The 14077-nt window shown below is 38.2% G+C and overlaps 1 non-coding gene across 1 annotated transcript; it reads right to left on the bottom strand.

The window, feature by feature from the left end:
• Window positions 1–13768: 13768 nt before the first annotated feature.
• Window positions 13769–13874, bottom strand: LOC133827988 (small nucleolar RNA R71). The gene has a single exon (XR_009890634.1). It is a non-coding gene; the product is annotated as a small nucleolar RNA R71 (small nucleolar RNA).
• Window positions 13875–14077: the final 203 nt, after the last annotated feature.

The following is a 14077-nucleotide window of genomic DNA, read 5'->3' as shown; positions in this document are numbered from 1 at the left end:
TGCTCACCTAGAAGAGGAAAAGAATGCTTAGGAATCTCCTAAAATTTCCCTGGAAACAGAGATCAATGGTGCTGAAGAAGATGCGGGAACAACAGTCGACCAACAATCTCAGCAAGACCATCCACCAGTTGCACAATAATTTGTTTTTAATTTTTGTTATTAAGTTTGTAACTAAAACATGCGAACAATCAGTTTGTGTTGTTAAGACAATTTTGTTGCATAGGACAACTTTTCTTCTATATTTTAATTACATCCGAGCAGCAATTGCTCACGGTGTAAAGACATTTCACTATGATATTATAATACACATATTCCTATTATAACATCTGCTCGTATGATCGAACTTAGCTTAACACTCTGTTAAGATTTTCACAAAACCAACTAAAAGTTTTGAAAAATACTCTAGGTGTCGTAGTATGCTTTCCCTTACTTTGCTCGTGTGTTTACATATGCCTGTTGATATGCTTGGCCTTCTTAGTATCTTATATGTCCCCAAAATGATTGAGGAGCTTAAGGTTCTCAGTCACTTGCCATGACCAAGTCTTGTTCGAACATTACTGCTCGTTTACTTGATAAATAGTTATTGATAATATAGCAAAACAACACACGTAATGAGAAAATACTTGTAATAAATACAATCATTGGCACACAGTTCCTTTTATTTCTCGTAATAAAATGGACAAAATCGTGTTTGTACGTGTAATAAAAGATTGACCTTACACTTATAATCGACAAATCATTTAACTAACCAGCCCTTGTTCAAAAACTTGTGAAAAGTAAAATTAATACAAGCCAATTCTTTAAAAAGAGTTCATTGATAGTACTTGCATAAGTGTTCTCCATTCCAATAGCGAGGAATGAGATCTCCATTTAAGCGAGGAGGTTTATATGTGCCTGGTTGAAAGATTTCTTCAATTTGATATGGGCCTTCCCAGTTTGGGTCGAGCACCCCAGCACTATTGTCGCGAGTGTTGCAAAAAAATCTTCTGAGCACTAAATCCCCCACATCAAACTTTCTTTCGCGTACTTTAGAGGTTAAATATCTAGCGACTTTTAGTTGGTAAGCTGCAACTCGAAGTTGAGCTTGCTCGCGACTTTCATTGACTAAGTCCAAAGACTCCATCAATAATGGGTCATTTGTATTCTTGTCATATGTTAGCCTTCTATGTGATGGGGGATCTAACTCAACAGGCAACATGACTTCATACCCATAGGCCAAAGAAAATGGTGTATGGCATGTTGTTGTTCGGTAAGATGTTTTATACGACCAAAGTACTTCTGGAAACTTTTCTGGCCATGCCTCTTTTGCTTCTTTGAGTCTTTTCTTCAGTGTGTCCTTTAAAGTCTTGTTAATGGCTTCAACTTGTCCATTGGCGTGTGGATGAGCAACTGATGAAAAACTCTTTATAATACCATGCCTTTTGTAGAAATCAGTGAAAAGATCGCTATCAAATTATGTGTCATTATCTAAGACAATCTTTCTTGGTAGCCCATACTGACATATTATGTTTTTAACGACGAAATCCAATACTTTCTTGGTCATTATAGTTGCAAGTGACTCAGCTTCTGCCTACTTAGTAAAGTAGTCAACAACAACTACTGCATACTTGGCACTCCCTTTACCAGTAGGTAAAGATCCAATCAAATCAATTCCCCAAAATGCGAACGGCCACAGACTTTGCATCTATTGAGCTCATTTGGGGCTGCTCGTGGTATCTTGGAGAATCTTTGACACTTGTCACACTTTTTAACAAATTCCATAGAGTCCTTGATCATGGAAGGCCAGAAATATCCTTGCTGGAGAATCTTTTTTGACAAACTTTTCCCCCCAACGTGATCTGCACAGAAACCTTCATGTACTTCTTGCATTAATTCCTTAGCCTTCTCCTTAAAAATACATTGTAATAGAGGCATTGAGTATCCTCATCTATACAAGACTCCATCGACCAAAATAAATCATGATGACTATCTTTGAACCGTCCTCTCTTTGTTTCTTTCTGCTTGTAATACTCCTAGCTCGAGATATTTTATGATGGGTGTCATCCACGTGTCTGACGCTTGCATCACTAGTGAGGATTCTTCCACTTGAATGCTTGGCGCTAACAAATGTTCGACGGGTACTATGCTCAAAGCGTCAGCATCTTTAGCGCTTGCCAACTTGGCTAAGGCATCAACATTTGAGTTCTGATCGCGAGGAACTTGTTTGAGAGTATACTTTTCAAACCATGCCAGCAAGTCCTTTGCTTTATTCAAATAAGCCACCATCTTGAGACCCCTTGCCTGATATTTTCCCACAATTTGATTAACTACTAGCGAAGAATCACTATATACTTCTAGTGATCTTATATCCATATCTTTGCCTAGTCTTAATCCTACGAGCAGAGCCTCGTACTTGGCTTCATTGTTGGAGGCTGTAAAGTCGAATCTAATCGTACAGTGAAACTGATGTCCTTTGGGTGTGATTAAAATCAACCCTGCCCTTGAGTTGTGCTTGTCGGACGAACCGTCTACGAAGAGCTTCCGGGTAGGGGATAGATTTTGATCATCAGTCTCTATCAACGATTCGCTGGCAAGGAGTTTGGTGAGTTCTGCAATGAAATCCGCTAGGGCTTGTCCCTTTATAGCTGCTCGTGGCGCATAGGAAATTTTGAACTACCCCAACTCAACTGCCCACTTTAGTAGCCGACCAGTGGCTTCTAGTTTTTGTAGGACTTGCCGTAGTGGCTGGTCGGTAAGCACTATAATGGGGTGAGCCTGAAAGTAGGGTCGCAATTTTATATATGCCAGAATCAAGCAATACGCTAATTTCTCTATGGGCGGATATCGTAGTTCTGCTCCCACTATCCCTTTGCTTACGTAGTATACTGCTTTTTGAATGTTGTCCTCTTCTCTGATTAAAACAACACTAGCTGCATACTCTTTGATTGCTAAATAGATGAACAAAGCTTATCTTTCAACTGGTTTGGAAAAAATTGGTGGTTGCGACCTATGGGATTTTAACGCTTGAAAGGCCTATTTACACTGTTCTGTCCATTCAAACTTTTTGTTGCCTCTGAGAAGATTAAACAATGGAACACACTTGTTCGTTGATTTTGATATGAATCTTCTTAGGGCCGCAATTCTTCTCGTTAGGCTTTGAACATCTTTAATCTTGGCAGGGGACTGCATTTCGATTAGTGCCTGAATTTTTTTTGGATTAGCCTCGATTCCTCTTGAGTTTACTATGAATCCCAAAAATTTCCTTAATCCAACACCAAAGGAGCACTTAAGAGGGTTCAATTTCATTTGATATTTGTTTAAGATGTTGAAGCATTCTTTTAGGTCCTTGATGTGTTCTTCGACCTTTTTTTACTTAACCAGCATATCGTCCACATAGACTTCCATGTTATTGTCGATCAGGTCTTTGAACATGTGGTTGACTAGCGGTTGGTAAGTTGCACCAGTCTTTTTCAAACCAAAGGGCATTACTTTACAGCAGTAAAGTCCCATATATGTTCGAAAGCTAGTGTGATCCTCATCAGGTGGATGCATACTAATTTGATTATAACCAGAGTATGCATCTATGAACAATAGAATTTAATGTCCTGACATAGCATCGACCAGCTAGTCGATTCTTGGAAGTGGGAAAGAATCTTTTGGGCAAGCTTTATTAAGTTTTGTGAAATCCATGCACATCCTCCATTTTCCATTTGGCTTGGGGACTAGTAGAGGATTAGAGACCCAAGATGGATAAAACACTATCCTAATGAATCCATTTTCTATCAACTTCTCGACTTCTTCTTTCAAGGCGTTAGATCTATCTTTGTCGAGCCGCCTTCTTTTTTGTTATACAGGTGGAAAGTTTTTGTCTATATTCAAGACATGGCTGATCACCATTGGGTCTATACCAACCATATCTTTATGCAACCAGGCAAAGACCTCCTAGTGTTTCTTTAAAAACTCTACCAGTTTGTTTTTCGTTGTTGTCTTTAATCTTTTACCGACTTTCACAACCCTGGTCGAATCTTCCTCTTCTAACTGGACTTCCTCGAGGTCCTCCATGGGTCCCACATTATCTTCAAAATCCCCAAAGCGAGGATCAAAGTCCCTACCCTCACTATGGGCAACACCCTATTTGGTGACTTGTTCACCTGATTGGGCTTGTGTTTCGTTTACTACCAGCAACCTTTTTTCAGCTCTATCCCTTGATCCACCTCTTCTTGCTTTTGTGATCAAGGAATTGTAGCATTTTTTGGATTTTCACTAGTTTCCCAACACGTACACAATTCTCGTGTCAGTCAGAAATTTCATGGCCAAATGCCAGAATGAAGTTACGGCTCGCAGATCGACGAGTATGGGTCTTCCAATCACAGCATTATATGCAGACAGAGAATCAACTACTATGAAAGTAGCGAGTAATGTCCTGTTCGCAAGTGCAGCTCCTGCTATGACTGGGAGTCGGATCGACCCTGTTCGTGCGTGTCCTTCGGCAGAAAAACCGTAGATGGTTTGGTTGGATGGTTCTAAATCTTGCACTGATAATTTCATTCCTTGCCGTGAAGATTTATACAAAATATTGACCGAGCTTCCTTTATCTACCAACACACGTTTTAACATCATGTTGGCAATCTGAACGTCTACAACCAGAGGATATGAGTGGGGAAATCGAACAAGCTGAGTACCTAGCTCAAAGAAAATTATGAACTCTTCCTCTGTTTGAGCGTTTTTGGGAGTTCACTCCTCAACATTTAGCATTTCGATGTCCTGATCATGACGTAGAGTTCTGGCATATCTCTCCCTTGCCTTACCACTGTCACCTACTATGTGTGGTCCTTCCCAGATGGTCAACAATGTACCTGTGACCTCAGCTGGCTGTAAAGGAGGTGAGCATTGGCGTACAGGCGTCTGCTCGTTGCCTCTGTGAGCCTCTTGTTGAGATCCTCCATCTGCTCGTACGTATCTCCTTAGATGTCCTTGTTGGATAAGGAACTCGATCTTGTCCTTGAGCTGGTTACACTCATTGGTTCCATCGACATAGTCATTATGGAAACGACAAAACTTGATCGTGTTCCTTTTGGAGATATCTTTTCTAATAGGTGCTAGCCGCCGAAAGGGAACAGTGGTATGGCTGGCTTGATATACTTCAACTCCACTATCGATCAGGGGAGTGTAATTGGTGAACCTTGGCTTGTATCTATTTTTCTTGGGGCGCTTGTTATCAGATGTTGCCGACTCATTGTTTGTCCTTTTCCCCCCATTTTATCTGTTATTTTTGCGGTTGTCGTTGGTTTTACCAGACCAATTGTCGGCTTTGGTGGGGTCTTCCTTCTTGCCCTGGTCGTCCATAGGTGATTTCCCTTCATTAGCAATAGCCTCTTTAAGCTTGATATACTTGTCTGCTCGATCCAGGAATCCCTAAGTGCTCTTGACTCCATTCTTTTGTAAGCTACTCCAGAGGGGAGAATGGCACCAAACTCTAGTCGTAAGCGCCATCATCTTTCCTTCCTACCAACAGATTTGGCCCAAGCAGCGGCTCGGATGAATCATTGTATATACCCTTTTAGGGTTTCTTCTTCCTTCTGTCGAATCTCGACCAGCTGATTGGCCTCTGTTGGGTGTATCCGACCAACATAGAGCTGTCTGGAAAACTCATTTACGAACATTTCCCAGGAAACTATGCTGGTCGAAGGGAACTTGAAATACCACTCCTGAGCAGATTCAGAAAACGTGGTAGGAAAAATCCTGTATCAAGCATCATCTGACAACTTTTGGATGTCCATCTATATCTCAAACTTGTTAACATGAGATACAGGATCTCCTCCTGTAAAGTTGGGTAAAATTGGCATTTTAAATTTGCTCGGATTTTCTGTGATAGAAATTCTATGAATGAATGGAGTGCCCTTCCTCTGATCATATTCTATACGGAACGCCCTATTCCCAACTAGTTGCTACATGGCCTAAGTCAAGGCAACTATTTGGGCCTCAACAGCATTTGGTATTGCTGGAGCGACCGGGGCTGAGGGGAAGTAGTCATCATGTCTTTCCCTTCACTTATTGAGTACATCCCTCAGGTCTTCACCCATTCTCCTTTGCTTTCTTGTACCTAGTCAGTCAAATACATTGGTCTGTTTAGGCTGCCCCCCAGCATTTTGGCTTACATGTCTGTTCTCCATTGGCGGAGGATTTTTTTGTTCGCCTCTTTCTTCCTACTGTCGTCCAGCGTTCCTCCAGCCAGAATCCGCCTCATTATAATCATGGCCATCTCTAAATTGTGACCTATGAGCGTACGACATGCTATTCACACAGTTTTCCTCTCTCCCTACTGGCACATCACGATAAACAGGGGGAGGTCTGGGTTGGTCAGTAGGTCCTCTGACATTACTATGTCGTGGGGGACCTCTGATTGTAGAGTCTGGAACCGCCTATCTCCTAAATCTCAAGGAACGTTGTCCACTGCTAGGAGGGTTTTCCTCCTCAGCTGCCTAGCGTCTAGGGCTTCTGAGATGCTGCTCGGCCATATTCTGCCTTTGCTGCTTGGAGTTATCTCGACCAGCGCGAGAGGGTGGTCGCTGCTCAGGATCTTGGACTGGCCTCTCCTGTTGAGTAGCAGGAGGTTGCTCTATTATTATAGGATTCCTTGGTTGCAATGGATTATGATGATACTGGGGATGCTCTGAATGTAGATTTTGTTGAGGGTGAGTGTTGAGTTGCTGATTCGGTTGGGAGGCAGGTGCAGGTTTTCCTCGTGCCAATTGAATGGCCGCCTCTAAGGTCACAGTGGCATCCCTCTCTCGGCAGTCCATGTTAGCTTGCCGCTCATTCAGTTCTTGGAACTGCCGGTCAATCTCCCTTTGCTGGAACACCATTGTCTCAGCTACATTCTCTTGATTAGCTCTCAGATTGGCTAATTCTTCTTGCAATACAATCAAAGTTGACTGCAATGTTTTAGCATCCATCTCCTCCTCTTCCAACTCCACATATGGCTCATCCTCTGCTACATCTTGTGAAGGAGGTTGATTTGGCATATTCCCAGAAGTTTGCCCCGCTTTCCTGGTTTTCTTTGCCATTTAATCTTCTTGAAGGTCTTGAGTTCAACTGTCAATGAAAGCACCAAACTATTGACCCTTGATTTGGTAAACGACACAGAGTCAATAAAACCATATAAATATGATCAATTGAACTCAAGAAGATAAACAATATCAAAGTTTATAGTGGTTCGGCCCCAGATATTGGTAATAACCTACTTCCACTTAAAGTTATTATTGATATCTTATGGAACCTGCGATCAACAAACAAGGGTTTATTGAGTTTCACAAGCTCTGAAAAAGTATCTAGGGTTCTCCCCCTTTCAAAGAGTCCCTTGATTCCTATTTATAGCCTCCAGAATCTACTTGTGGGCTGACGGGGCCCAATACACCTTGATTTAAATGTGATAAAATAGGATAAAATACAACAAAAAACATAATCTTTACATAAAAATAGGATAAAATATCTTATAACTGTATTTTAAATGTGGCTTTGTTACCACGACTAGACCTGGTCGTACATGCCAGCACAGCATCTACCGTATGGTTGAGCATTCTTCTTAAATCCATCAAGAAACTTCTCTCCTTGTCGTTGGTCGACTTGAATGTAGTCACTGAGTAGACATGTATATCCCACGTGTACACGAATCTCGCCACGTCAGCGAGTAGTATTTTTTAGAGTCAACAGTTGGTAAGTTACTTTATTCCTGGCTCTTCATGAAATCTCCTTTTCGTGACTTTTGTAGTGTTATTACCTTCACATGGGGATAGGAATACCCTCGCCAATAGTGGTAGGAAAAAACCTCGTGGAACAAGCGAGGATTGCTACACCTGTCTTTCCTTATTTCCCAATGTCGCAACGTTGACCATAGGTCAAGTCAATCTTAGTTCTGAGTGGTAATATTATGTTAATTATATTGTTTAAATATTTTTACTTATTCGTTACCAACTTACCCTACGGTCTAGCCAATACTTACATCTTGGAGATTTAGTAGTATAATTTAGTGGGAGTATTATTCATAGATATGAAATCTATAAATTCTGTATGAGAATTTCTTTGTTCAAAAGGTTAAATGACTTAGATCTCATTTTTGTTATTAAGTTCGCGGAAATATTTTTTATAAGTAACTTAGTGGGAGTTAAGGATAAAACACTGATGAGGGGTAAAACAGTAATTTGCACCCAGCTTGTTAGTAAGTCATCTATAGATGAATGACTGACTATAATTGTTATAACAATGGATAACATATTTATGGTTTGAAAAATACATTCTATAAAATCAAGAGTTCAATTCCGAATCTATAGTAGAGTCATGAGAAATTAATAAATTGTGAGATTATTTATTGAATAAATAAGCTCACGGGAATTTATTGAAGCTTGTGTTCATAGATCCATGGTGTCCATGTCATCTCTTATCAAATCAACTTTAATAGTCTCAAAAAATTTATTTAATTATCAATTAGAAATATCAAATTGACTCGGTCAATTTATTAGTATTTACATGTAATAAGAATTTGGGAATAAAAGAGTCTTCGGGAAAATTTATTAATTTTGATAAATTGATGTCAATATAAATAAATAATATTAAATCAAGTTTCAAATCATAATTATTTAATTTGAATAAGGATTTATTTATTTATTTATTTAATTAAAAGATAAATAAATAAAATGGCTTTGAATTTAGTCCCAATTGGGATTTAAATTCAAGACAAAGAGATTGGACCCAAGTCCATGTGTGGGGGCCCAAGGCTGGATTTTTTGTTTATTATTTTAATTAATTTAATTAAAATAAAGCCCATTAAGATGCCTGTATAAGGAATGTGATGTTTAGGGTTTTCATGAGATAGTCTCAGTTGATTAATTTGGGTAAGTGAAAACCCAGTTAGTCTAATCCCTTTTTGGTCGCTTACTCTCTTGTTCTTCCCTCTCTATATCTATCGCATGTGCTGAGACCTTTTCCACTTTTTGTTAGACTTGATTTAGAGATAGGCTTGGAAGACTTTGGCATAGTCTACGTGCTTTAGATTGTTGACAATTCCTAGCATCCAAAAAGGGCAAAAGGATAGAGAATCTAATGGAAGGAGACATTTTTCTGTTGTGTATTCGTAAGTTTCTACACCTTTGTGTTTGTTTTAATTTATGAATCTTATGTTTAAATGTATGCCATGCGATTCTATGTTTCTATTATGTTTTTGGAAAAATAATTGGGAGCATGCATCTAGATTTACATTCCAAGATCCTACACTGCTGTTTCCTGTCCTGCTCAGTCATCCACCTGCGACATAAGTAGTACCCCTATCTTACCGGCCATTGGCGAGAATAGAGCCTCATTCGCAATCGGTCCTTCTGAGCCTATTATAGAGTCAGGGGGTCTTACATTGTCTCCCCTACATGCTTCCTTCCTATCTTTGTTGGAAGACTTCCCTCCTGCTACTATGGAAGAACTTATTGTTGGGGGAGAGTGAGATTACACCACCAATATAATTAGAATCTACACAAAATTACATTTGATAAAGTCCAATAAAATATTAGAGTAGAGAAATATAAACCCTAGTTATCGAACAAACTCTTTGATCTTCTTGTAAGTTTCAAACCCTACATGGAACACCACTTGAATCCTTATGATGAAGAAGAATCAAAACCAAGGCTTATACATGAGATTTATCATTGTCCAAATTCTCTATTTCCTATAACTTAATAAATGCTCTTGGCTTTTTCTATCTAGAAAGAGAATTGAGATTAAACAAGTCTTTGAAATTCACAAGACAAGCACTTTCTTGATGAATTTCTTGGAGAAAACTTATGATCTTTGAGAGTTAGAGAGAGAGGTTAGAGAGAGCTGAGAAAGTGTGAACAATGCTTTACAACTCTAAAGGACCCCTTTTATAGTGTAGGCACCGTCATTAAGTCTAACCAATATGATTAGAGATTTTAAACACATTAATTTGGAGCCAAAAAACATAACATAATATATGAGACAGAAGACATGTCACCTCCCCACTGCTTTGGGTGCCCAAAATCACCCTTAATTACCTCCAAATGATTCCAAACTTTTAGGGTAAGCTTAGATACCTCATTGTATCACTTTAGATCCATAAAAGTAAATTATTAATGCCTACAACAAATTCTCATATTTTCACTTCGACTTAAGTAAAAATTGTTAAGTGTTTTAGAGGGTGTGATTCTAACTCTTGCTATGTTGATATTTGTTTTTCTATGCATATGACAGGCAACAAAAGCTTATTCATTGACTTCAAACCTCTGAAAAATGGAGAAGTCACATTTAGAGATGGTGTTTCTGGTAAAGTACTAGGTAGTGGCACCCTAAATTTTGAAAGACTACCAATGTTGTAAAGTCCAATTTGTAACCAATTCATGCTTGTAATTTTTTCTCATTATGAATTAAAGCATGTTTCCCAAACTGGTTATCCATTTATTTCTTATAATCCAATCACTTCCCATGATCATATCATTGCTAGTTTTATTGTTTGTTCTGTGCTTAGTGTTATTTCACAGCCGCATTATCCTATGTGTATTTCTTGTGTTTTCTACTTCGTAATTACTCAAGTACAGTGATGAAGAAAAGAGGAGGACGAACTTCAAAAAAATGACTCATTTTTCTTTGGCTAACAAAGAGCTCAATTACTTGAGGCAATGATAGCAATGCTGTAGCGATTGAGATGTTGCTCAGGAGGAACTATAGTTTTAGAGGTGAGACAGATATCGCCCCTAAAGATGATAAAAGTTGTCCTTAATAAAGTGCACCTAATAGTGTACAATAAGGGCGTTATGTGGGTCGCGCCTAATATTTCATTATCAGGGGCGACGATGTCGCCCTAAAATCTGAGATGTCGCCTTAAAGTTTTTCACATGTAGCAATATTTTTGGCCAATGTGTCGCCCTTGATGTGTCTCAAGTCACCCCTAATACTATTTCATTTATAAAAAAATAATAATTTATTTTAATAATTAAAAAATAATTAATTAAAATTTAAATTATTAAAAATAGATATATTTAAAAATAAAAATATTTCATTAAATATTTAAATTAGTTCATTAAGATAAAAAATATCTATATTATTAACATAATGTAATAATTAACTAATAGTAATATAAATCTAGTCTCCTAAATCTGCTGCATTGTCCTCCATATTGTCTTCCTGTTGCAGTTGCAGTTGTGGTGGCTGCGGCGGCATCGGCCATGGAGATTGGAGAGGTAATGTGGATGATCCTGCTCCATATATGTATGGGTACGGAAGCTGCGACGTCGATTGAATCGGTCATGGATAAGGTGATGGTGTTGTTCCATACATGTAAGGACGTGTCATAGGTTGAGACAATGCTGCCCCATACATTGAAGGATAGGCTGGAGCTAGAGGTTGAGAAGACGAAGCTCCAAAAGTATTGTCGCTATCAGGCATAGGCAACATCCGAATGTTTGGTGGAAGAAATGAAGATGGAAGAAATTGAGACAAGAAATTGACTTGGTCAGTCAAATTCTTTAGCTTATTCTCCAAATTTTCTATCTGCTCTAATGAATGTTGAGGAGGGGCTTAAGACTCGCTGAAGTGAGAGCATTGGATAGATGATAACCCCAACCCCTTCAATTTGTGGCTCATTCCTCGCTTGTGTCCATGCCTTTGGCCCAGTACCTTTTGTAGCACCTCCACCTGATCAACTATTGTCGAACCATCATCATTGGAAGCGATACCGGATGCTTGCTGAGTTTATAACTCAAAATCAGCCTTCAATTTTTCTTGTTTTTCATTAAACGTTTGAGACACTAACAATAAATATAACTCTATGAATATTAAAAAAAATCATTTAAATTTACATAATCTAGGGAGCATCTTCGTTCGAAAAATCATTAGTTGTTTTCTTCCATTGGTATTCCTTCCATGACTCAATAAGGTCCAGGTTAGCCTAAAAAATATAACCCAAATGTTAGAGAACATATAATTTTAAAAAATATAATTTTGATAACATTTTAACTTTCACTTACTTTTTTGTGACAGATGGCCACCAACGATTTTGTACCTTGCATTGTAGAATACTTCTGTTTCTTTCAATTATCCTTGTTCTTTCAAAAGCTACATATGGAGGGAGGTCTGCCATTTTTGGAAAAGAAACAGCAAGAAAGAAAGAAGGAGAACTGAGAAATCACACAAGAAAAGAGGAGGACGAAAAGGAGAAGCTCAAGCATCATTTGGATTTGTTCTTTCTTCTATTTCTCAACTTCATTTCATATTTTCCTAGTTGATTTCTTCTCTGAATATTTATGGGCTATATTGAATGTGGATTAATGTTTCTTAACTCAGCCATGAACTAATTTTTGTGTTGCTTGAATTGTTGATGAACCCTATGTTGTAGTGTAGTAATTTCATGCACCTTAATTTAGTGAAATCTTTATTTTTCATTCAAGTGTGCTTATTATTAATCTCTTATTGTTGTTTGGCCAGCAATGACAAGGTATTTAATTATGTTTGATGCTGGAAAGATTAAATGTAATGGGAAGAATTTGGATGACACAAGTCATAATATAGGTTAGATTATGTTTGTAAGTAACATAGGGATGTGTTATTTGTCTTGTGTAACTTTTGAGAATTCAACCTTGAATTTGAATTCTTAAATCTGATTTGGCATAGAAATATGTTTAATTAGGTAAAAGAACTAATGTCATAATATTTACGAAAGTTTTATGAGTGTTTAGTGAATTCTTGTTAACATGGGAGTTTTGCTAAAATAATTATGCATCAATCTGTTCAAGATAATCAACATAGGGGGAATCAATAATTCAATTCCATTTTACAATCCATATATTTCTTTCAAAATTTCCTTGTTTAGTTCAGTATTTTTTTCTCTTTAATATTTCGTTAGCTTATAAACAACCCATTCGATTGTTAATACTTTTAAGTTGTTTAGTAATTGTTTTGCCTATTTTTCTATTTTGCAATCTCTGTGGAGACGATCTACTTATCAATGTATCAGTTATGTGATTACGTGCACTTGCGTATTTAAAATCAAATATTATTTTTCACAACAAGTTTTTGGCGCCGTTGCCGGGGATTGGAATTAGAAATTTGTGTAATATCAGTTACTCGAAACTTAATTTTTCTTTCTTTGTTGTTCTAACCTTGTTTGCTTACTCTTGTGTTTTCTCAGGTTATCTACAATATAAACGAGCAAAAAGACATTGAATTAGCTCCTATTTACCCTGAGATCGAACGAACAGTTAGAAGAAGACTAAGGGAACAACAGGCTCAAATTCACCTTGCTATGGCTCAAGAAGGTGAAGGGGTTGGGAAAATTAGAGCTCAACCCATGCTTAATACGACTGATGGAGTTGTTAATTAAGCAACCAATGCTAATGATGTCTCTAACACGATTTCTATGGCTGATGATAGAGAGCAAGCCATAAGGGAGTACGCTGCCCCAATGTTTAATGAGCTAAATCCTGGTATTGTTAGGCCCAAAATTAAAGCTGCTCAGTTTGAGTTGAAGCCCGTGATGTTCCAAATGTTGCAAAAAGTGGGTCAATTTAGTGGGTTGCCTACTGAGGATCCTCATCTTTATTTTTGGAGGTGAGCGGTTCATTCTAGTTGCAAGGTGTTACTGAAAAGGCCTTATGGTTGAAATTGTATCCTTTCTCTTTGAGGGATCAAGCTAGAGCTTGGCTAAACACCCTCCTTCCCGACTCGGTGACTACATAGAATGAGTTGGCTGAAAAAATCTTGATGAAGTACTTTCCTCCTACCAAAAATGCCAAGTTTCACAATGAATTCATGTCTTTTCAATAGTTGGAAGATGAATCCTTTTGTGAAGCTTGGGAGAGATTCAAAGAGTTATTGAGGAAGTGTCCACACCATGGGATTCCACATTGTATACAAATGGAAACATTCTATAATGGGCTCAATTCTTCCACTCGCATGGTGTTGGATGCTTCCGATAATGGGGCTATTCTCTCTAAGTCCTACAATGAAGCCTATAAGATTTTGGAAAGGATTGCAAGTAACAATTACCAATGGTCCAATGCTAGAGCCTCAACAAGTCAAAAAGTGGCTGGTGTTGTAACGC

This window comes from Humulus lupulus, chromosome 3, assembly GCF_963169125.1.
Source record: "Humulus lupulus chromosome 3, drHumLupu1.1, whole genome shotgun sequence".
NCBI classification, from domain to species: Eukaryota; Viridiplantae; Streptophyta; class Magnoliopsida; order Rosales; family Cannabaceae; genus Humulus; species Humulus lupulus.
This window is presented reverse-complemented; position numbering and strand designations above follow the sequence as displayed.